This window comes from Artemia sp. Qi Xiang Cuo, chromosome 12 (assembly GCF_049724085.1).
Source record: "Artemia sp. Qi Xiang Cuo chromosome 12, ASM4972408v1, whole genome shotgun sequence".
Classification (NCBI taxonomy): Eukaryota; Metazoa; Arthropoda; class Branchiopoda; order Anostraca; family Artemiidae; genus Artemia; species Artemia sp. Qi Xiang Cuo.
Window position 1 is genome coordinate 4146044 of NC_142805.1, and position 25840 is coordinate 4171883.

Below are 25840 nucleotides of genomic sequence, written 5' to 3' on the forward strand. Positions count from 1 at the left end.
ATTGTTCTCAAAGTGTTCCACGGGTGAGAGAGCGAGTTCTATTGGAGTCAATTTATAGGGTTTTGCCATTCGCACTAGAGAAAACTGTTTACAAGTCCTGCAATTATTGGCAGTAAAAGTGTGAAAATGCTACCGCCCGCCTGAAGAAGTCGTTTCTTTTTAAAATTCTTTCCTTTCTTTTTAGGGGCCAATGTACGTACAATGGAACGATGTTGCTTTGCCTGTTGCTTAACTACTTCTGGCAGTTGAACATTACCCTAGGTCAAATTTAAACAAAGTTCAGATATTAGATTAATGAAATCATTGTCAATACCATGTTTGAGTATGGCTTTCCTAAGCGAGGGTTTTGAAGTGCTTAGAACTGAAAATAAATGTCTATTCTTATGTTGTTTCTTCAGTGTCATGATAGTAACTAATAGGTCCTTTTAGTGTTCACGGGGAGATATACTGTAATTTCATTGTCAAAAATATCTGTGACTACACGCAGATCCTCGGGTGTATTTTGATTAAGATCCAATAGGATATAACCGTAGGGCTTATTAGTTGCTTGATTGTATGCTGAGAACTGAAATTTGGGGGGACCTGGATAGATTTGTTTATTGAGAGTTATGAGCGAGCTAGAATCACGAACAACTCTGTAGATGATATAGTAGGTGTAGTTCAATACAAGTGTTTGCATACATTTGCTCTGATGACAGAGATTGTGTAGAAACAGAGTAACGGAAATCTGTTCATGATGAGAGCAAACAGTGAACAGTTGTAGCATTTCCTGAGACCATTGTTCAATAGATTCAGCCAGATCATCAATGATCAGCCAAGAGTCTGATTCAATAAATGTGAAAACATCAAGTCCCTGTATGAATTGTATCTGCACCAATCCCAACGTGGCAATTGCTTTTATTTTATCGTATGACTCCTGCCAAATACTGTAACATTTTTTTCGGCTTTTCCACAAACATTTTGTCACAATTTCTAATTATTTTAGTTAAGAGTGTTGTTTTGCCTGACATTGACGGCCCACACAGAAACGATCTGAATGGTGTTTTAAATTAATACGTGTTCCCTTCAACAGTTCACCTGGCCAACTAACTGTAGACCAAGATTGTCAAAGGACTTAATAAATTCCCTACTACTACTACTACTACTCCGTTCAAGAATAATAATAATAAGAAGAAGAAGACGAATACAGAATCATATTTTCTTATATTATATGCATAAAAAAGTGACAATACTTAAAAAATACTACATTGAACATGAAAGCACATTAAACATGAAAAAATACACTTTTTTTATAATAAAAATACAACATGTACATAGGCACAGAGAAAAAAAACACTTAAATAAATACACTTTTTTTTGTTTATTTATTTAAAGAAAAAATACAACATTTATTAGAATAAAGCACTTTTATTTAAAACATTTTAAATTTTGGGATTCCTCCCCCCCCAGGGACGTGGCCGCTGCGGCGGCCGGGGGCCCGCTGCGGCGGGTCGGAAAGCGCAACGGGAAGCGCCGCGGATCGGGAAGCGGGGGGCTCGCTGCGGCGGGCCCGGGGCATTAAATACTGGAAATTGATCTGGCTTGCACACACACACATATACACACAAATTGAAAATTGTTTGTGATAAAGAAAAAAAAAATTAAAAAGAATTTAAAACACTTCATTACCCAAAAACCCCTCCCCCCCAATGTATACTTTTTTTTAAAATGAATTTAAGTTAATTTTTTTTGATCGATTTGTTTTATTTACGCTATGAAATAAACACGAGCTGTATTTAAAAAAATACCATACGTTAGTACCTTCACACCCTCCTCAAGTACACAGACTTTGTCCGATATGGCCGACATGGCGTTTTTCTCAAATCTAACTGTGTAGTTTTTAAAATGTAAAGAGCGAATCGCCATGACTTTCGCTCTTGGCACTAAACTATGTTCCACACAGTTTCTATACACACTCATGTCGAAATTATTTTTTACAAAGTGTGTAGGTACCCCCTTGCAAACTTGTTTGATATCCTTGCTGTGCGTTTCCACACAGTATACCTTCGGACCAGGAAACACACCACTGGATATCAGATCGCTACCCGTTTCAGATTTTAGCATTAACAATTGATTTGGGGCCCGGTGTTTCACTAGCTCTGGGTAGAGAGATTCGTTCCAATTAGTTTAGTCCATTCGTGAGCTAATGTACTCGCCACTTTCCAAATCATTCAATAGATTTTCAGTTTTGACTTTTAACAGGAGTGAATCAGTGTCCCCGTAATACACTTGAACTTGTCCCTCAATCGGCCACTGTACCTTGCATACATTATAATAAAATGACAACATGATTTTCTTGGATATTTCAGTTATTGCACTTCCGCCTGCAATATTTTTATGTAATACAATGTTTCTTTTTCTTACGGTGTAGGATCACCATATCAAAGTCTATGATTGTGAACGATCTGAAGTTTGGATCCGCAATAATTCGAGCACAATCTTTGGGATTGGTTACAATGTCACATCGACTTCTGTTTTGTACGCTCTCGCACATTTACCGAAAGCTGAGTTCAAAATGAGTTTATAGACTTCTTTTTCAACTTTGGTTTTCGCTTGTGAACGCTTACTGACAAAGGTGTCAATAAATGTTTTCATGTAAGGCTTTTGATCAAATTGGAGGGCTCTATGAATCTTTGTGACCTTGAAACCATTGGAGACCATCCATTTCAATAGCACGTGATGAACAACGATATTCTGTTTCGGGTTGAGGTCGGCAATTAGTTTTTGTTTTGAAGGTACCCAGTGCATACTCCCGTCCTCTACTAAAGATAAATTGTAGGGGATCAGAGAGTCCCTACCCACCGGTCTATTTATGCACGGAAAAACAAAGTCTTTTACCGAGCCATGGATTTCCATGGGTATTTCACCGTCAATTTCAAAAAACCATCCCTCTGCCCCATTCTCCTCAACACTGGCAATGTCGGGGAAATTCGAAGCACATGGATTGTCAAGCCATTTATAATTGCCACACGGCAAACAGTAGTGATACATTGCTGATGGGTAAAGAGAATTCATATCTAAAAAAACTGCGTCCGACTTTTCATCGGTGTGCTCTCCGGTTGGATCAGTTTTCATGATACGATCCCCGAGAAAACCATACCCACCCTCATTGATCTCTCTACAAACAGATGCTGATCCACATCGGCGATCAGACCTATTTCTTCTTTGCTGATTTTAAGTATCAAGTCCATCCCCAAATGGGGAGTGGAAAACTAATAACCTACATTCAACCCAAAGTCCCCGTAAATTTTATCCGAAAATTTTTACACACAATGTCCAGAAGAGTGAGTACGTCACTGGCCAAGTATGGTTTACAATAATCCCACCCAATTTTACACCCCACCGTTGTCCAAACCCTCTTAGCAAATTCATAGTCGCTAGTGGTGCACTCACTCTCAGGAAGAGAATTGTAAAAAGCTTCAATGGGCGGTAGTGACACCTCATCTAGCCTCGAGCCAGAGTTGTAATAATCATATAGATATATACACTTACACGTTAATAAATCACACATTTCATCATCGGGGTAGCGCTGTTTGAGGAGGGGGAAACTATCAAAATTGTCACTTTTCTGTACCTGAATCAATTGACTTAAAGATTTGGGGAAGAAGCTGAAAGAGCGTAAAAAACAGATTTTATTCAGGCAAGTGTTACCTTTTTTAACTGTCTTCCTCGTGAATTCTAGCAGCAGTAGCTTCACTGATTATTTGGGTATCATACTATATGAAAACGAACCTTATATCCATGCGTCGTCTACAACTCTACCCTTGGCAATGCGGGCCAACACCGGTAGAACAAACTTTAAGTCGTAATTGGAATTTTGTATAAAAACAGGTACGAAATATTGTTGTTTAACGTTTAAATTGCATGACTGATGGGCTACCCCTCTAAAGTTACTCCCTCCCGATATAATTTCCTGCCACAAATGATCATGGTCGATCACCTTCCTCCTCCCTCCATTCCCAACACCATCATCAAATTCTCCCTTGCAAACCCAACACATTTTACGATTTTTAATAGCCAATCTGTCATCTGGTGATAGGAGCATAGGATAGTTTGTGTAACGAAGGCGCGAAATTGCACCGTTCGCTGTTTTAATTAGACTGACCAATGCCGAGCGCATGCAGTCTTCATCGTCAACCAACATCTCACCTACATCCAGCACTTGTATGGTATTATTGGAATCACGTTGCGTATGAGCGTAAGAGACCCCTATGGCTTCATGTATTTTAACACAATTTGACTTTGACGGATCGCACACGTCTGTCAGTTTCGCTTCGCAGTCCAAAGCGATCTTATTGCTCTGCAGGAGCGTGTTTTGAAAATTTTTAAAACGTAAGATCGCTCTATCGCCGCTTACCGTCTCCACAGCCTGGTATCCATGACGTTTATAGTGTTTCATGTGACGCTTTAACTATAAATCAGAGCGAAACCTTGAGAGGCATGTTGGGCAATAATAACATACATTCTCCTTTATACCCTCTCCCAAAACCCTAATAATATCGGTAAGTAGTTTAAAATGACCAATTAAATTGGAGTCCGTTGGTGGAGTGTACAGAAGTCACACTCAATATTCTACTGATTGAATTGAAGGAGCCTGCACTGGAAATAATACACCCCTCTTATCAGAACGCTCGCCCTCCTCAAATTCGGTTTCATACGTTGACACCGTCACACCAATCTTTAAATGTGCATTAGCCCGCTCAAAAATATCTATTCCTTTTAGTGTCACGGGAAATTGACCATTTAAACAATTAAAATCTACTTTGGGGAACTTTGAACCCTCCCTACCATTAACTGCCATTTTATCCAACTTTTTCTTAGATGTATCTTTTTGAAGAGGTCTGTATGCTGCAATTAAAAAAAGCATACTTGAAACACTCTAGCCTCGTATCGAAACAGATTCGTTGTACCCCCTGACACCCCTCTAAATCTGAATGATATTTTAATTCAATACCCCTTGGCCCAGCCCCACCACCTCTTACAATAAAATCCTTTTTAAACCTACATATTTTAATATTTAAACTTTCAATAGATTAAACCACAGACCCACTACCAACCTCGTTATAATACTCCCACTGACTTTGAATATTGTTAGCCCAATTTAGAAAAATCACCCCAAAATTAGATAAATGCGGGTGAATCGCCAACATTTCTCTTTGCAAGTATTTCGAATACATCTCACCCGCATTTTCATTTAAAAAAATATTTTTAGTGCTATTGATGCTTTTAAACTGACCCCCACCCCCCACGCCCCCATCTGTTGTTCAAGAATGGCTCGAATCTTATTAGTATATGAATGTGTAATGGCCGAGGGATCTGTTATTATGTTCTCCGACACGAGAGAGTTGAAGGGATCACCGAAATTGGCGCAGTATACCTTTGTGTGGTGCAAGGCAGAGTTGGAAAGAAAAAAATCTGGAAGAGGGGATACTTGTGTTGTTGCTGTATTACTACTACTAATAGTAGCTATATCATTAAGCGGAATGGTGGGGGGTGACACAGAATCGTCAATAACATCACCATACCCAGTCTGTTCAATTACATTGGTTGGAGGTGGCATGAGGTCCCCTAAGCCTGATAGTACATATTCCAAGTTGTTTGGGGACACTTGATCGAGCCAGCCTGTATTGTCCTGTGTTGTAATTTCCTTATGAAGACCCAGTTCAGATGCACTAGTAATATCGCCTAAATACTCACGCATAAATCTATCTGCCCATTCTGGGTCCTCCAACATGTCAATATCATAAGTTAAATCCTCTAGGTTAGCCATGTCCCCAAAAACATCATTAAGAAAACCTCTATGCCACTCCATATTCTCTTGAAATAATGAAGGTTCGTCTCTGAACTCCATTGGTGGTGCTAGAGTTGGTTCAGTAAATGCTGATGTCTCATCACCCTATGGCACTGCTATATAATTAATCTATAGAAAAAATGTTTTATTTCCTATGTGAAATACGCATTATTTTATAATGTTGAAAAATCATGTTCATTTCTAGTCGTGTTTCTACCTGAATATTTAAAATGCACCTTTTTTCCACACCAGCGCCCCCTAAATCTCAAGTCCTCCTCCTAGAATTATTTAAACTAAATACATACCCCCCGCCTCCCACAGAAAGTTCAGAAAAACATAATAGCCTTATTTATAGTGAAGCATTTTTCTACTTGTAAACTAATTTCTTAAACTAAATAGTTACCCCCACCCTCCTCCCTCAGAAAGTTCAGAAAAAAACACAATAGCCTTATCTGTATTAAAGGATTTTTCTACTCGTAAACTAATTTCTTAAACTAAATAGTTACCCCCATCCACCGCCCTCAGAAAGTTAAGAAAAACACAAAAGCCTTATCTGTAGTGAAGCATTTTTCTAGTCGCAAAATAATTTTTTTAAACTAAATAGTTACCCCCGCCCCTCCTCCCTCAGGAAGTTCAGAAAAACACAATAGCCTTATCTGTAGTGAAGCATTTTTCTACTCGTAAACTAATTTTTTTAAACTAAATAGTTACCCCCACCCACCTCCCTCAGAAAGTTCAGAAAAACACAATAGCCTTATCTGTAGTGAAGCATTTTTCTACTCGTAAACTAATTTCTTAAACTAAATAGTTACCCCCACCCGCCTCCCTCAGAAAATTCAGAAAAAAAAAACAATAGCCTTATCTGTAGTGAAGCATTTTTCTACTCGTAAACTAATTTTTAAACTAAATAGTTACCCCCGCCCTCCGCCCTCAGAAAGTTCAGAAAAAAACACAATAGCCTTATCTGTAGTGGAGCATTTTTCTACTCGTAAACTAATTTTTAAACTAAATAGTTACCCCCGCCCTCCTCCCTCAGAAAGTTCAGAAAAACACAATAGCCTTATTTGTAGTGAAAGATTATTCTACTCGTAAACTAATTTTTTAAACTAAATAGCTACCCCCACCCTCCTCCCTCAGAAAGTTCAGAAAAACACAATAGCCTTATCTGTAGTGAAGCATTTTTCTACTCGTAAACTAATTTTTAAACTAAATAGTTACCCCCACCCACCACCCTCAGAAAGTTCAGAAAAAAAACACAATAGCCTTATCTGTAGTGAAGCATTTTTCTACTAGTAAACTATTTTTTAAAATAAATAGTTACAATCGCCCTCCTCCCTCAGAAAGTTCAGAAAAACACACTAGCCTTATCTGTAGTGAAGCATTTTTCTACTCGTAAACTAATTTTTAAACTAAATAGTTACCCCCTCCTCCCTCAGAAAGTTCAGAAAAACACAATAGCCTTATCTGTAGTGAAGCATTTTTATACTCGTAGACTAATTTCTTAAACTAAATAGTTAGCCCCGCCCTCCCCCCTCAGAAAGTTCAGAAAAAAAACACAATAGCCTTATCTGTAGTGAAGCATTTTTCTACTCGTAAACTAAAAAGTTACCCTCTCCTCCCCTCAGAAAGTTCAGAAAAAAACAATAGCCTTATCTGTAGTGAAGCATTTTTTTAGTCGTAAACTAATTTTTAAAACTAAAAAGTTACCCCCTCCTCCCTCAGAAAGTTCAGAAAAACACAATAGCTTTATCTGTAGTTAAGCATTTTTTCTACTCGTATGTTTCCCGAATATTTAACAAATACCATTTTTCCATACCATCCAACAAAACCCAATTCCTCCTAGCATTTTTAAGTAAATAATCACGTATAAGCTAGAGGTAAAATATATACACTTACAAATTCAGACTGCATTTGTACATCTGAAGTCCCTGGCAAAGCATGAAGGGTGGCCTCCTCCTGATCTTGAGCAGACAAAACCGATGCATTATGGGAAAGCATCTATTCCCTCTTGAATTTTCTACCAGGTTGAATAGTGGTATGTGCAGAGCTGGCACTGGTATGAGAGGGTCCTGGTTGGTCCAGAGAACTTGTAATGGATGGCCGTGCAGCTTGCGTCGATGTGGTAGCATTCCGTCTTGGTCTCTTTTCTGGAGGGGGGTAATTGTAGGAATCCTCTTCCTTAAAAAGAAGACAAAATTTAGCATGGAAAAAACGATCCCCCTTTTTTACAGAAGAAAAAATTAGTCTGCACAAAGAATCCCCCTCTCCCTCCCCTCCCACTGCATCAAATCCAATACAATGATTTAAAAGCTAACCAAACACTAGACTTCGGTGGTGTGTGTGTGTCGGAATGACCACATTAGTTTTCTTGTCAAAGGATATACGTGTCTGCACAAAGAACTCACTCCTCCCCCCTTTACTTTTCATTCGAAGAAATAGTTTGTTTTTTCACCTTAAAATGAACGTGTTATAATCCATTCATTGCCCCCTTCCCTGTCTTATATTTTTATAAAAGCCTCTTAATCATCTGTTAAACCCTATTGCTTTCATCAAATACATCTCGTCTAATTTGGCCAAAAAAAAGAAACTCTTTTGTCAACGAGTCTTGAATCACACATTTCCATCTTTTTGTTTTCTTAATCCCGATAAGATGCATGCCAATGTTGTTTTGAAATTGTCACTCTTGCTAACATGATAAGACACAGATGCCTTTATTTAGCCCGGAAAAAGACAGCACATTTTAGATGGACGATGGGAAAAGGATATTTTTGAACGAGATATGTAAAACTACAGAATTATGCTCATAACAAAGCAATGGAAAAGGGGGGTTTTGTTTTACATAATAGAAAAAGCGTGCTTTGCCTTTTCTATCGAGTATACGCATCATATTTTAGGGTTTGTATTCTTGGAGGGGAAGGGGGCTAAGTCCCCCTTAAATTTTAATTTACTGGTAAAATGCTTTTTTATCTGGAAATACATTAAGAAAACTATACTCACATTGAAAATAGAAATATCCATTGTTTCAAAGTTAATAAAATTCAGTGTGCTATGTTCGATATGTTAAAACATAATGAAAATTAAATTGTAGTACATGAACATTTTATACAGAATTTCAAGGACGAATAAAAACGGATGTTACCTCGAAAACCACTGTGGTTGAGTTACATAATTTCGTGCATGCTCCCAAAACATGTTTGACTCATTTATATCATATCAGTTTTTTAAGAAAAAAATTGTGCACGTGAACTCATGACGTACATTCTTATTAATAACAGAAAAAAACCTGTCTGCTTAAATTATATAATTATGACCATACTCACAAAACATGTTTGACCCCATTATACCTTGCCAAGTTTAAAAAATCTTGTCTTTAGTTTCATAACATGCATTATAGTGTGCCAACTTTTAAAATATTCACTTGTAAGTTTAATGACACAGCCATGGGTTTTTCTTGCGCAATTCCAATGTATATTTTCATGTAGGGTTCAAATCTTATACACTTTTGAGCATATTCTTGTAGGGTTGAATGTATGGTTGAAATCTATTACACTTTCGAGCATATTCTTGTAGGCGTGAATGTACGCTTGAATGTACGCTTGAAATCTTATACACTTTTGACCATACTTTTGTAGGCGTGAATGTACGCTTGAATGTACGCTTCAAATCTTACACACTTTTGACCATATTTTTGTAGGCGTGAATGTACGCTTGAATGTACGCTTCAAATCTTATACACTCTTACTACTCATGTTTGGTTTCGCATGTCTTCTAAGTGCGTGCGTCTTTGCTCTTCATTTTCATTTTTGACTTGCTCACATGATCGTTGCCGTGTGTCTTCTAACCGCGTGTCTTTGCTCTTCATTTTCATGTATGACAAGCCACCGCTGTTTTACTAACTGCGTTTGTATTTGCTCTTCATTTTCATTTTTAACGTGCTGACATGCTCGGTGTCGCATGTGTTCTAACTACGTGTGTCTTTTCTCTTCATTTTTATTTTTGACACACTGCCACTATTATTCTAATCGTTTGTGTCTATGCTTTTCATTTTTGACTCGCTCACTTGCTCGGTGTCGTATGTCTTCTAACCGCGTGTGTCTTTCTTCATTTTAATTTTTAACACGCTCTAATTTTTGTTTTTGCATATCTTCGAACCACCCGTGTCTTCGCTTTTTATTTTCATTTTTGACAAGTTTTTGGATTTTGATTAATTCAGACAATTTAGCAATGGCCTTTGCTTTAGCTGTCCGTATTGGTGTTGTCACAATTGATGGTCCAGGTTGTTGAATTTCACATCTCGTTTCACATCGAGTATCACGTTTGACAGTTCAGATGTAGCTTTCAAAAAATCATCATTTTATTAACTGCAACGGCAAATTTTCGTTTTTTGGGCTTTTCAACAGATACTATATTATATAAATAACTGTTGCGTTGGAAACTCAACAATCTTTTTTATGCATGACACCATATAAAAAAAAAATGCTTATATGATGCCATATATGATGTCTAAGAAATACTTATATGATGTACTAACACATAACACGATGTCATTTGCAAAAACCAAAATTAAGGCTCTTAACGATTTTTCTCAGACTTCTGACCTATCTAGATCGTTTTTTTTTATGCGAGAATATCCCAAGATACAAAGTTTCCCGAAAAAATTTTGAATTGTTTTCGAGAAAAAGAATATATACACATACCATTACTGTTCACATATAAATATAGTATATTATATATATATATATATATATATATATATATATATATATATATATATATATATATATATATATATATATATATATATATATATATATATATATATATATATATATATATATATATATATATATATATATATATATATATATATATATATATATATTGAGCTTTTCTCAAGAAAAAAGGCTTTCTTGAGGACTCCTCCAAAATATTTGGAGGGGTACTTTGCAACATAAAAAGTGTGAATTATGTTTAAAAATGATATTTGTGCACTAATTGGTACACACTGCTATAGACTGTATCTGGGAAACCGGACACGAAACCCGCTGACGGGTATTTGCAATAGAGAAATGGAATGCAAAGCATGGTTTTTATTGCGTTTAGAATTTTAAACTGTTTTTTTCGGTTTAGGGGAGGGGGAGGTACCTAGGTTAGGTTAGGTTAGGTTAGGTTGTGTATTTAATATATGCTATTCTTTACCCCCCACCCCATGCCCTCAATGTCAAAATATATAGCCCAAGTTTGTTTCTAAAGTATTATATATTCATCCTTTTTTATTTTTTGATTAGCATTAACCAAACTTGACTTCGTGTGTATAATTAAGTGCAAAAGTAAGTTCTTTCGTGTGTACCATTTAGGGCAAAAGTACCAAAAAAATGAATCATGCAAATGTAACCAGCTGACGGTAAAGATTTTCCCAGTTTCTAAAATCCTAAAAACCAATGGGCGCAGTGGTATACGAGGAAGAAGTGTGTGATTGGTGGTGCAATTAGCTGCAGCTTAACAGAGGTACGCTTATAAGTGGTGGGAAGTGTTACAAACGTGGTGGAGGATTTTTCGATCTCTATTTCTATCTAGAAAATTGTTACAGGCCCCCGTCCCTCTAAAGAAAATTCGGCGGGCGTCCTTCAGCATTTAGAGACGCAGCTTAAATCTTATCTGTGCACACTTATAAGAGCGCTCGATAAAAACAAGAGTTTAAAAAAATTACAAAAATATTACCCTTGATTATTAAATATTTTTATATGAAACTAACTTGACTGAAAACAAACCAAAATAAACGTAAATATATGTTTTCGTAAAAACTTGGTCTTGCCAAAGTTCAATGCGACAAGACTAGAGCTGTCAAAGTCAAAGATATTAAAACCTCTTTAATCACTAGTATCAAATCTACATTTAAAATATTACAACTGAAATATTTTTATTACATTTTGATATATTCAAAATAATATTCATATTTTAAAATTAATATTAGAAAAATCACAGTATATTCAAATTAATAAATAGTTTTTAATATATAAGTATATATATATATATATATATATATATATATATATATATATATATATATATATATATATATATATATATATATATATATATATATATATATATATATATAATATACAAATTAATATAAAATATTAAAACTAGTATGTTAAAACTATGATATCAAAATTAATATTTTAATATTATAATATATTTTAATAGAATTACAATCACAAGAAAATATTACAAATAAAATACTCCAATCAAAGTAGGAACAATTCATCCTCTTGAGTTTCCCCACTTAATGTTTTTCCTACTAGTTGGATTTATCATCTTATTTTGACTTTTTCTTAGAGAATGGACTAAATTTGCTTAAAAAGAAGGAATATTTTTATATTTTCGTTGGTTTCTGAAGATTTTTAATCGCATTTTCAATCTATAGAAATCCAAGGCAAATTCCAAAAATTTGTTTTAGAAGATTGATAAATCTGATTATGAATATAGCGACAAAGACCACACTGCCTTTCCATAACAAACAACAAAAGCACGAAGAACAATAGGGAAATGTTTTTGCAAGACAGTAGAGGTAATTTGAATGAATATTTCGGCCCTATGTCCAAGGCTTAAAAAAAAATTTATTTTTGGTTCGATTGGTCTCATGTTGTTTTGAGTCTTTTTTCTTTTATATATTTTTGTTTTGCTGAGGACGGCCCTTGAACATAGGGCCGAAATATTCATTCAAATTATCTCCACTGTCTTGCAAAAAGATTTCCCTATTGTTCTTCGCGCTTTTGTTGTTTGTAAATCTGATTATCAGCTACAGAAGGGTAGCAAAAATTACTATCTTGTATTTAAGTGTTAAAACTGCAAGACTATGGGACTTCATACCCATTAGGACGGAAAAACCAAAAAATAATTGCATGCATTTAGTACCATATAATTAAGATATTACAATCAAAGCAGGAGTAATACATCCTCCTGAATTTTACCTATTTCTTGCGTTACCTACTCAATCAACTTGCCTTTTCAATGGGTTTTCACAATGTCTATGAACGTATATGTATACGCATATGTATACAATATTTCTTCCTGCATCCAAGCTCCTCCCACAGTTTCAAGCTTCTTTTCAAAATTACTGCAAATGCCTGCTCGTTATTAACTTATACTGCTGAGATAAAGGTAAATAGCCTTTTCAATTCCTAAATCAGCTGTAAATTTGAATCAACAATATTTTTTTCACTAGACAGTTTTTTCCAAAATTGTTTTGAAAACTGTAGTCTTAATTTCAGCTATAGAATAGTAGGAAAAATTTTGGACTGCAATACATCTGGAAAATAACATACCAAAAATTTCCAAAAGAAACTAAAACATCAAGTAAACCATTTACACTCATCGGTACAAGAAAACAAAAGGTATTTTGGTACTTACATTAATAGCGACCACACTCTGTTCTTGATCTGTAATGAAACTGGTTTTCTGTATCCACTCGGAGATAATCAGCTTAGCCTGAGCGAGATAAACCGTGTTTATGCAGGTATATTTTAATTAAATATTTAATATATAGAAGTGGTTAGCTTAGGTATTTAATATAATGCGTTCTGGGCGGGCTGCTTTCCATAATTCTCTGTTGTAGTTTCCATAATTTTGTTACTAAATTATTATAATTTCACAATATTTTTGGTACATTTCATTATGACTAACGTAACTTTACTTGTTTGGTGTGGTCGCTATAATAAGTAAGTACCGGCAGTTTTATACATTATGCATCAAATAATTGATATACTAAAACAAAAACCAAAAACGTTTTGTCAGCTTGAATTTTCTCCACTTCTTATTTTACCAAATCGATCCAATTGGCTTCTGAATATGCAGCTAAATAATTCATAGAAAATAAACAATATATTCATCTTTAGTGCTAGACAGCGTTGCCAACGTAATACAATTGTACCGTTTTTGGTACAATTTGGAGGTCCTCGTACAACGCGGTACAATTTGAATTTTTTGGTATAATATTATAACTACTTGTTCTTTTCTATCTCGGATATCTGTTAAAGTTTTAGTTTGTCAAAAATGTCCTTCTTGTTACGGCAAATTTTTGACTTACTGTTCAAATGGTACAAATCAACCCCTCGTGGTACAATTTTAGTCGGAAAACTGGTACAGCCTATTTCAAAGTTTTGGCAACGCTGCTGCTAGAGCGTGTTTTCTGCAAACCATTTTCTCTGTTTTAACATCTCAGCAAGATATACAGGTTTTACTTGAAAATAACAACGATCCAGTAAGAAAACAAAATAGTAGGTTTTATGGCAATAGAATTTTAACCTTTCACCGGCGTTCCCACAAGTAGTGAAAGGAAAAACGTATTCATCAAATTTTTTGCAGTTAGAGGGCGTAAGTGAAGGTCATCATGTAGTTTTACGCATGCTTTGAATTAATATAGACATCTGATTTCTTTTTTAAGCCTGGTTTACTTAAGCCTTGGTTTTAATTAGTATTTTTTCTTATTACTTTGTTTTGATTAGTATTTAGTTATAGCTTGAATTATAAAGAATTTCAAGTATCAAAGACAATAAAATAATAATTTTCCTGACCCCTGGACACTTCTTAGATTTAATAATATCTGATAACTACGATACTGTAAGATTTTTCGGTACTTACGTGTTATAGCGACCACACCAAAGAAGTGAAGTTAGGTTATTTCTAATGAAATAAACATAAATGTGTTAAAAATATAATAGCAAAACTATACAAAATACAACAGAAAATAATGGAAAGCAGGGAGCCTAGAAAGCATTATATTAAATACCTAACCACCTCTATGTATTAAATATTTAGTTAAAATATACCTGCATAGTTAAGGTTTATCTCGCTTAGGCTAAGCTAATTATCTCCAAGGCGACACAGAAAACCGGCTTCATTAGAGTTCAATAACATAAAGTGTTCGCTATAACACGCAAGTACCAAGTTTTCTTTTGGTTGCTTCAAAATTATTTCGGTAGTACCACATTTCCGTCAGTGTTGTCACACTGAGCTATGCAACTTAACAACAAAACTAATTGGGTAAATTTGGCAATGCTCTTCGTCTATAAAAATTTAAATATTGACTGTATGCTGATTCCTAAGGACAACTACATCTGCAATGAAAAGCAACATCGTCTTAAGATGTTTGGCGCCATATGCTTGTAGCTAGTCTTTACTGACTTTGTACTCAAGTTTCTTTTCTTTTTTTAATTTTTCCATCCATATTTCTCACATTTCTCACAGCCCTCAAGGCAAGGATTGTAAGTTATACTCTGGGGGCATATACGCTTTTTATAGAAAGCTTTGTCGTAGAAACTTCAAAAAGGTCTCGTTCGATCGGAAATTCAAAGGGCCAGTGCCCTTTATAATAGTCACAAGGGATTGGAGGGCAACTAACCCCCCTCTCACGTCCACCTTTTCCTCAAACACATCTAATCTAAATTTTGATAGCCATTTTGTTCACCGTAGTTGGAAGTTCTGGAAATTAGGTCTTTGAGGATGACACCCCCCCTACAGCCCTCAGAGCAAGGGTTGTAAGTTATGCCCTGGGGGGATATAAGGTTTTACAGAAAGTGTTGTCGTAGAAACTACAAAAAGGGCTCATTCGATTGGAAGTTTAAATGGCTAGTATTCTTTTCAATAGTCGAAAGTGATTGGAAGGCAACTAAGACCCCTTCCACGCCCACCATTTCCCCAAACACACCCAATAACAATTTTGAGATAGCTATTTTGTTCAACGTAGTTGAAAATTCTGGAAATTGTATCTTGGAGCACGATACTCCCCCCACACTATTCAGGGCCAGGGTTATAAGTTATGCTCTGGGGGTATACATGGTTCTTATGGAAGAAATGCTTGTAAAAACTTCAAAAAGGGCCTATTTGATTGGAAATTGAAAGTTCTAGTTCACTTTTTAAGAACGAAAAGAGATCGGAGGGCATCTAGCCCCCCCCCACGCCCTTTTTTCTCAAACCCGTCTGATAAGAACTTTGAGATAGCCATTAAAAAAAAAAAATTTCAAAGACCATATAACGAAAACTCCAGGGTCGATACATCCCCCAGGGCCCGTGGGTTAGGCGTTGTAAGTTATACCCTGGGGGAATATATAGTTCTTATGGAAGGGATGCTCGTAAAAACTACAGCGAGGGATCATTTGATTAAAAATTGAAAGTTCTAGTTCAGTTTTTTTCAGAGTCAAAAGAGATTGGAGGGCAACTAGCCCCCACCCCTTTTTTTCCATCCGAAAAAAATTTTGAGATAGCCATTAAGTTTAAAATTGTTCAAAAGTCAGATCACGAAAAGTCAGGTGTCGAAACAACCCCCCAGGGCCCAGGGGCAGGCGTTGTAAGTTATGCCCTGGGGCATATATGGTTCTAATAAAAGGCATACTGGTTTAAACTTCAGAGAGGGCTCATTTGATTGGAAATTGAAAATTTGAGTTCACTTTTTAATAGTCAAAACAGATCCGAGGGCAACTACCCCCCCCCCCCCCACGCCTTCCTTTTGCCAAACCCATCCGATAAAAATTTGAGATAGAACTTTTGTTAAAAAAAAATAGTTCAAAAGAAGGATAAGAAAAACTGCGGTGTCAATACAACCCCCCGGGGCCCGGGGGAATGCGTTCTAAGTTATGCCATAAAGGCAAGTATGGTTCTTATGAAACGAAAGCTCGTATAAACTTCATAGAAGGCTCATGTGATTGTAAATTGAAAGCTCTAGTTCACTTTTTCAGAGTCAAGAGATTTAAGGAAAAATAGCCCCCCTCCCCACGCCCTTTTTTCCCCAAACCCACCTGAACAAATTTTGAGATAGCCAGTTTTTAACTATTGTTCAAATATTAGATAACAAAAACTCCGGTGTCAACCCCTCCCCCCAGGGTTTGGGGGATAGGCGTTGTAAGTGTTGTCCTGGGGGCGTATATGGCTCTTATAAAAGGAATGCTCATATAAACTTCAGAGAGGGTTCATTTGATTTAAAATTTAAAGTTCTAGTTCACTTTTTCAGAGTCAAAAGAGATCAGAGGGTAACTATCCCCCCCCCCTGCGCCCCTTTTCCCCAAATACATCTGATAAAACTTTGAGATAGCCATTTTGTTAAAATTGTTCAAAGGTCAGATAACAAAAACTTCGGTGTCGAAACAACCCCCCAGGACCCGAGGGGCAGGCATTGTAAGCGATGTACTGGGGTCGTATATGGTTCTTATGAAGGGGATCCTCGTATAAACTACAGAGAGGGATGATTTGAGTGGAAATTAAATTTCTAGTTGATTCTAGTACATCCCTTCCCACCCTCGACGTCTTTAGGTTTACCGGATGGATAAACCCATCAGAAAAAAATTTGAGGTGACCATTTTGTCAAAAATAGTCCAACCATCAGATATTAAAACTCTGGGGCGACACAACCCCCCAGGACCCAGGGACAAGCGTTGTAAGTTATACTTTGGGGATATATATGGTTCTTATAGAAGGGATTCTCGTATAAACTTCAGAGGGGGCTCATTTGATTGAAAATGGAAAGTTCTAATTTACTTTTACAGATTCAAAAGAGACCAATGGGCAATTAGCGCTCCTCCACCCTTTTTCCCCAAACCCATCCAATAAAAATTTTGAGATAGCCATTTCTCTAAAAATAATTCAAACATCAGATAACAAAAACTCCGAGGTTGACACAAACCCATTTTTTCATTTTGATATTGTTGGTTTGATACCAGTTTTGATACTTTGATGAACATTTGATTTTTTTTTTAAATAGGTTGATTTTGAAACAAGGAATTTTTAAAAACTTGAAACATTTTGCAATCAAAAACGAACAAAAATTGATTATAAAAAATTTTTCCGAAAAATAAGTATTTCAAAGAAAAGTAAAGGCCATTTTAAACTTAAGCTCAGCATACACAAATACGTGTTAAAATTCAAAAACAAAACGACCGTAAATTACTATCAAAGAATAAATAAAACCCAAAACGAACAGATTGAATGTGAAAATCAAGCTTAAAACGAAAAAAAATATTTTGCCATTGAAGTATAAATGTAACTTAAAACGAACAGAAATTAAATAAACAATCAATGCAAGCAAACATACAATAGATATTAATGTAAATTAATAAATAAATCTTAAAACGAGTGAAACTCATTGAATATGCAAATAAAGCTTGAAACGAACAAAAATCACTACAAACAAGAGTTTGGGTATCGCCTCCTTCTCTCACTGTAAATATCTCGTCTATGGCGCTTTACTGAAAATTATATGCGTCATGAACAGGCTTGGCAAGTATAAACAACATCAAATTGAATATTTGATGTATAATGCTATTAATTGTTGAAAAATCCATCAGTTCAAGAATTTATCTCACTGTAATTTTATTTTAATTCAATGCAGTAAGAACTGGAAAAGAAGATATTTGTAATATAATTCGTTTTCAGTTAAGCGCCAATGACGCAGTAGGCTTTAGAAAGGTAGAGGATGTGTCGACGAAATTTTTACTCTTAGGTTAATAATTGAGAAGTACCTGAGTTGTCAAACACCTTCGATCCTCAGTTTTATAGATTATGAGCAAGCGTACGATTCTGTTGATAGAAGAGCTTTAGCAAAGGTTTAATCCTTGTATGGTATACCAGACAAATACATTAAAGTGATTAGTGCTATGTACAAGAATAACACTGCTGCAGTTAAGAAATGAGGTTTACAGTTGGTTTTGTATTAAATCAGGAGTTAAGCAGGTTTGTGCTCTATCCCTCTTTATATGGATTAATTAAAAAAAAAAAAAACTATCCAAAAAGTAGTTTTTCAAAGAAAAGTAAAGGCTATTTTAAACTTAAGCTCAGCAGATACAAATACCTGTTAAAATTCAAACTCAACACGACCAGAAATTACTATTAAAGAATAAATAAAATAAAAATCACTACAAATAAGAGTTTGGGTATCGCCTTCTTCTCTCACTGTAAAAGTCTAGAACCTACTGCGTCATTGGTGCTTTACTATAAGAACTGGAAAAGAAAATATTTGTAATGTAATGCGTTTTGAGTTAAGCGCCAATGACGCAGTAGGCTTTTGATTTTTATTTACATTCGTAATATATATTATATATATTTTTATTAATATATATATTTTAGTAATATAGTAATATTTTAGTAATATATTTTATTACTACATTCGTCTTGAACAACTTTAGAAAGAACTAATACATTAAACTGAATATTTGATGTATAATGCTATTAATTGCTGAAAGCTCATCAGTTCCAAATTTTACTATAAGTTTAATGTTTATTTTCAATATTAAGTACAAAAGAAAATATTTGTCATAAAATTGGTTCCCAGTAAAGCGCCAATGACGCGGTAGGTTGGAGGTCATACCCAAACTCTTGTTTGTAGTGAATTATGTTCGTTACAAGCTTGATTTGTATTTTCAATTTAAGTTTCACTCGTTTTAAGATTTATTTATTCTTTTACATTAATATCTATTGTATGTTTGTTTGCATTGATTTTTTATTTAATTTCTATTCGTCTTAAGTTTCATTTAAACTTCAAGTGCAATTTTTTTTTTTTAGTTTTAAGCTTGATTTTCATATTCAATCTAAGCATTACTCGCTTTAAGATCTATTTATTCATTTATATTATTACTTGTATGTTTTTGATATGATTGTTTAATTAATTCCTGTTCATTTTGGGTTTCATTTATTCTTTAATAGCAATTTGTGGTCGTTTTGAGTTTAAATTTTAACAGGTATTGGTATCTGCTGAGCTTAAGTTGAAAATGGCCTTTACTTTTCTTTGAGAAACTTATTTTTCGGAGTTTTTTTTAAAATTAATTTTTGTTCATTTTTAATTGCAAAAAGTTTCAAATTTTAAAACTTCCGTATTTAAAAATCAATCTTTAAAAAAAAATCAAATCTTCATCAAAGTATCAAAACTGATATTAAATTAACAATATCAAAGTGAAAAAATGGGTTTGTGTCAACCTCGGAGATTTATTATCTGATGTTTCAACTATTTTTAACAAAATGGCTATCTCAAATTTTTATCAGATGGGTTTGGGGAAAAAGAGCGGGAGGGGGGCTAATTGCCCTTCGGTCTCTTTTGACTCTTTAAACATGAACTAGAACTTTCCATTTTCAATCAAATGAGCCCTCTCTCAAGTTTGTACGAGAATCTCTTCTATAAGAACCATATATATCCTCAAATTATTACTTAGAACGCCTGTCCCTAGGCCCTGGGGGGTTCTGTCGACCCCTTAGTTTTAATATCTGATGTTTGTAATATTTTTAACAAAACGGTCACTTCAAATTTTTATCGGATGGGTTTATCCACCCGATAAACCCAAAGAAGTGGAGGGCGGGAGGGACTAATTGCCCTCAGATCTTTTTTTACTCACAGAAAATGAACTGGAACTTTTTATTTCCATTCAAATGAGCCCTCTCTGAAGTTTATACGAGCACCCCTTTCATAAGAACGATATACGGCCCTAGGACAAAGCTTACAATGCCTGCCCCCTGAGCCCTGGGGGCGGGGGGTTGTGTCGACACCGGAGTTTTTGTTATCTGACCCTTGAACTATTTAAAAAATGGCTATTTTTCAAAATTTGTATCGGATGGGTTTGGGGGAAAAGGGCGGGGGGGGGGGCTAGGAGGCCTCCGATCTCTTTTGACTCTTGAAAATTGAACTTTCAATTTCCATTCAAATCAGCCCTCTCCAATGTTTATACGACCATCCATTCGATAAGAATCGTATATGCCCCCAGGGCATAACTTGCAACACCTGCCCTCGGGCCCTGAGTGGTTGTGTCGACACCGGTTTTTTTCTGATCTTTGAACTATTTTTAACTAAATGACTATCTCAAAATTTTTATCAGATCCATTTAGGGGAAAAGGGGCGAGGGGGGCTAGTTGCCCTCTAATCTCTTTTGAGTCTTAAAAACTGAACTAGAACTTTCAATTTCCAATCAAATGAGCCCTCTAGGAAGTTTATACGAGCATCCCTTCACAAAGGCTGTATATTTCCCCAGGCACAACTTACAACGCCTACCCCGGAACCTGAAGGATTGTGTCGACCCCGGAGTTTTCGTTATATGATCTTTTGACCAATTTGAAAAAAGGGCTCTCTCCAAGTTCTTATTGGATGGGTTGGAAGAAAATCAGGCGTGGAGAGGGGGGGGGGGCTTGTTGCCCTCCCATCTCTTTTGACTCTTAAAAAGTGAACGAGAACTTTCAATTTCCAATCATATGAGCCCTCTCCGAAGTTTATACGACTATCCCTTCCATAAAAACTATATATGCCCCCAGAGCATTACTTACAACGCCTACGTCTGGGCCCTGGGGGGTTGTGTCGACCCTAGAGTTTCCATTATATGATCTTTGAACTATTTTTAAAAAAATTGGCTATCTCAAAGATCTTATCGGATGGGTTTGAAGAAAAAAGGGCATGGAGGGGGCCTAGTTGCCTCTGATATCTTTTGAATCTTTAAAAATGAACTAGAACTTTCAATTTTCAATCAAATGAGCCCTCTCCGAAGTTTATAAGAGCATAACTTGCATAAGAACCATTTATGCTACCAGAGCAATATTTACAACGCCTGCCCCGGGCCCTGGGGGATTGCGTCGACACGGGAGTTTTTCTAATCTGACCTTTGAACTATTTTTAACGAAATGGCCCTACGTAAAGGAGTTTTTGTTATATGATCTTTGAGCTATTTTTAACAAAATGGCTACCTCAAATTTTTATCAGGAGTATTTGGGAAAAAAGGGCTTTGGGGGGGGGGGGGGCTAGTTGCTATCCGATCATCTCTGACTCTTAAAAACGGCACTAGAACTCTCGATTTCAAATCAAATGAGCCCCTTTTGAAGTTTATACGACGACCCCTTCTATATGAAGTGCCTCTGGGGAAAAAATTAATGGAGTGTGGGGGGAGGTTAGCTGCCCTCTGATCACTGTTGGCTCTTAAAAAGTGAATTACAACTTTCAATTTCCAATCAAATGAACCCTCTCCGAAGTTTATACGAGCATACGTTCCATAAGAACTATATATGCCTCCAGAGCACTACTTACAGCGCCAGCATTCGGGCCCTGGGGGGTTGCGTCGACACAGAAGTTTTTGTTATCTGAACTTTGAACTATTTTTAATGAAATGGCTATTTAACAAAATTTTATCCAATAGGCTTTGGGGAAAAGGTTGCGTGGGTGGGGGGGGGGGTAGTAGTAGTAAGGGTGTATAAGATTTCACCAGTGATTTCAGGGATGTTATACTCCATATACATCATATACAGTGTAGTTTGACGAACACATTGCAAAAAGCGACCAATCCTTTTATATTATAGACCTATAAAGTGAACAAACACGTTTTGAGAGTATAATTGAGATTATATAACGCAAACAGACTGGTTTTGAGGCACTTTCATCATATTTTTTTTTTTTACCAAAAACTAGAAATTGTCAAATTGCGTGTTTAGGAATAATTTTGTAGGAAAAGCTGTCTATCACCCATGCATTATCCACGGTACCATTTCTTTGAAGTATGTGCTATGAGATTGGTTTCTGATTTTTTGAACATGTGTTATTAGTAAAGATTAGTTGTTATGGATGTGCCGCTTGATAGCATCTTTGGACTTGTTAGTATGAAAGTAGAGGCAAAAAGGGTTCAACGATGTAGAACAGGACTTCACGAACGATGGTAATTGGATAATAGGGAAAAACAGAGTTAGATAGCATTTGCGAATCGGATCTCATGAAGGTGGAGAAAAAAAGGGTTAAGCTGATTATTGGACAATTGCCTTTAGTCAAGACTAGTTTGTTAGGAATGTGTCGCTGCTAAAGCTAACTCTAATTGCAAAAAAAAGGTATAGCATTTGCGAATTGGACTATACGAACGATATTAATTGAATAATAGGGAAAAAACAGAGCTAGATAGCATATGCGAATTGGATCGTATGAAGGTCGAAGAAAAGAGTTAAACTGATTATTGGACAATTGCCTTTAGTGAAGACTAGTTTGTTAGGAATGTGTCGCTGCTAAAGCTAACTCTAATTGCAAAAAAAAGAAAAGGGAATAGCATTTGCGAATTGGTGATTATCAGTTAAGTTAACCCCTCGGGGCTGCTCACTCATAACTTATTTATTATAAATTTGGAGAAATATCAATCTATTGAAATAGTTAACGTATGATAAAAAGGTCTTATGACTTGACCTAGCTTTACTTCTTCGATGTGTTCTGTATAATATACAAGTGGCGTTTGAACAGTGTTGTCCATTTAAAATAGAGCTTAACGCTATAATATACTAAAAAGTTTACACTAAGAGAGGTTTAGATGGAAGAAAAAGATTTTTAATAATAGATTTCAGAACAAATCTTAGAAATCCTCGAAAATTAAGTAGTGAGGTGTATGTTAGTATGAATCATCAATGTTCCTAAGCAACAACTACCCTAACCACCAGAGACCTCAACCCCCCAAAGGTCCCCTATCCCCAAACTCGAAGGGCGCTCCCTACGTCCAACTTTTTGGCCCCCTACCCCCTTTTTTGAATTTTTTTTGAAGTTTTTTTTAACTTTTTTTATTATTTATTTTAACATGATATATTTTTTTCAACTTTTTTTTACATGTCTTCGAATGAGATGAAACATACTTAAACCGAAAAAAATCAATTCAACTTTTTTTTACGTATCTTATTTCTTATTATTCAACTTTTTTTTACGTATCTTAAAATGACATAAAATATTCTTACGGCTCTAACAATTGTACTCTATGCTTGCTCAGAGATACGATTAGGCTTTCCCACTGGTACTTTATGGCGGGTTATCGACACTATCTAGTTTATTGCATGTATTAAATCAGTATTTTTTACGCAGTGGAACGATAAACACATAAGTCATATCTTAAAAAAAAAGTGATAATGGAGCATTTTAATAAAGTGTGTTCACATGACAATGTTATTGTAGCATTGAATGCCGACAAGGAGAAGTATTTAAACTATGAAACAAGTACAAGTGGTAGCACTATTGGAAATGTATGCATGCATTGTCATGACAGTAAGGAATCAAATTTCTTTGGAGTAACGAAACAATTCAACTGTTATGTTGGTGGATATGCAAGATTGAGATCTCCAGAGATGATTGCACCCAAAGAGAATGCCAACATAAAAATAATCGTTGATGATAGAGGACAACTCCTTGCTACTGTTGCAGGTAACACATTACCTACTGATACATCCTATCGTCAGCTTTCGGGTATTAGCATTCAACGGAAGATCAAAAAAAGACAGGCCTACTCTTCTACTAATATCATAAACCATATCTTGTCTATGTGCCGAAACTGTTACCTGTGTAAAAATCATGTGATAATAGACAGTAAAATTGCCATAAAAAGAAAAAGCGCAATGACAGAAAATATCACTATGGAATATAAAGATGAATCGATGAAAAACAAAGTACCAGCAAACGTTACTGCCATTGATCAAACAGTCAATGAAGCAAATAATACCAAAGACGAAAAGCATATTGAGCCTGTCGATGACACGTCAGTAAAAGTTGTGTATGACTCAAAATGGAATAATGATTATTCTACTGATTACGAACTAAGAAAAGACAATAGCTACAATATCAAGAGAGAACATGGTGAACTATTTTATGGAACAGATTCAAAATGTCCGAAGTTGATCATTGATATTAATATATCATAATATATTTTTGTATTAATATTCTACATAGTATTATTTCAATAAAAGTATATTATGCGTTGCATTGTTGTGAGTTCATTAGTTTTAAAGAAAGCTAGCACATCAAACGCTGAGAATGTCTACTAGAACATCGGAGATGTAAAAAAAGAAATTTGCATACATCTATTGTCCGACACATGGTATAACATTGACAAAAAAGAGGTATCAAAACAAATAAACTCTTTATCAACATCCGTTGTTGGATATGTCATTATGAAAAAATTGTAAATAAGTAAGTAAGTAAGTAACAAACTCTTATTTTGAATTCACCTCTTGGATGCAAAATACAGAAATTTAATTGAGAAAATTATGAAAAAAAATTAAAAAAATTCTTTATTAACATTCATTATCGATTGAAGTCGCTTTCTAGACAGGCAATACAGCAATTTCACAAAATCTAAGTATAAGAGTGATTAAATTCTATATCAACACCCATTTCTCGGATACATAGGACAAAGTTGACAAAATCTAAGTGTTAGAGTGAATCAATTTTTTGTATCAACATCTTTTGTCAGATACATCAAATAAAATTGACAAAATCTAAATTTCAGAATGAATAAATGCTTTAACAACATCCTTTTTCGGATATGTCTGATAAAATTGACAAAATCTAAGTATCAGAGTGACTAAATTCAATATCAACATCCTTTTCTCGGGTAAATATGATAAAATTGACAAATTCTAAGTGTTAGAGTAAATAATTTTTTTTTATCAACATCCTTTGCCAGATACATCGGATAAAATTGACGCAATCTAAGTATCAGAGTGAATAAATTCATTATCAACATCCTTTGTCGGATATTTCGGATAAAATTGACAAAATCTAAGTATCAGGGTGAATATTTTTTTTAACAACATCCTTTGCCAGAGAAATCAAATAAAATTGACAAAAAATAAGTGTCTGAGTGAATAATTTTTTTTATCAACATCCTTTGTTAGATACATAAAAAAAATTTACAAAATCTAAATTTCAGAATGAATAAATGCTTTAACAACATCCTTTATCGGATATGTCGGATAAAATTGACAAAATCTAAGTATCAGAGTCACTCAATTCTATATCAGCATTGTTTTCTTGGATACATAGGATAAAATTGACAAATTCTAAGTGTTAGAGTGAATAATTTTTTTTTATCAACATCTTTTGCCAGATACATCGGATAAAATTGACAAAATCTAAGTATCAGAGTGAATAAATTCATTATCAACATCCTTTGTCGGATATGTCGGATAAAATTGACAAAATCTAATAATCAGAGTGACTAAATTCTATATCAACATCCTTTTCTCGGATACATAGGA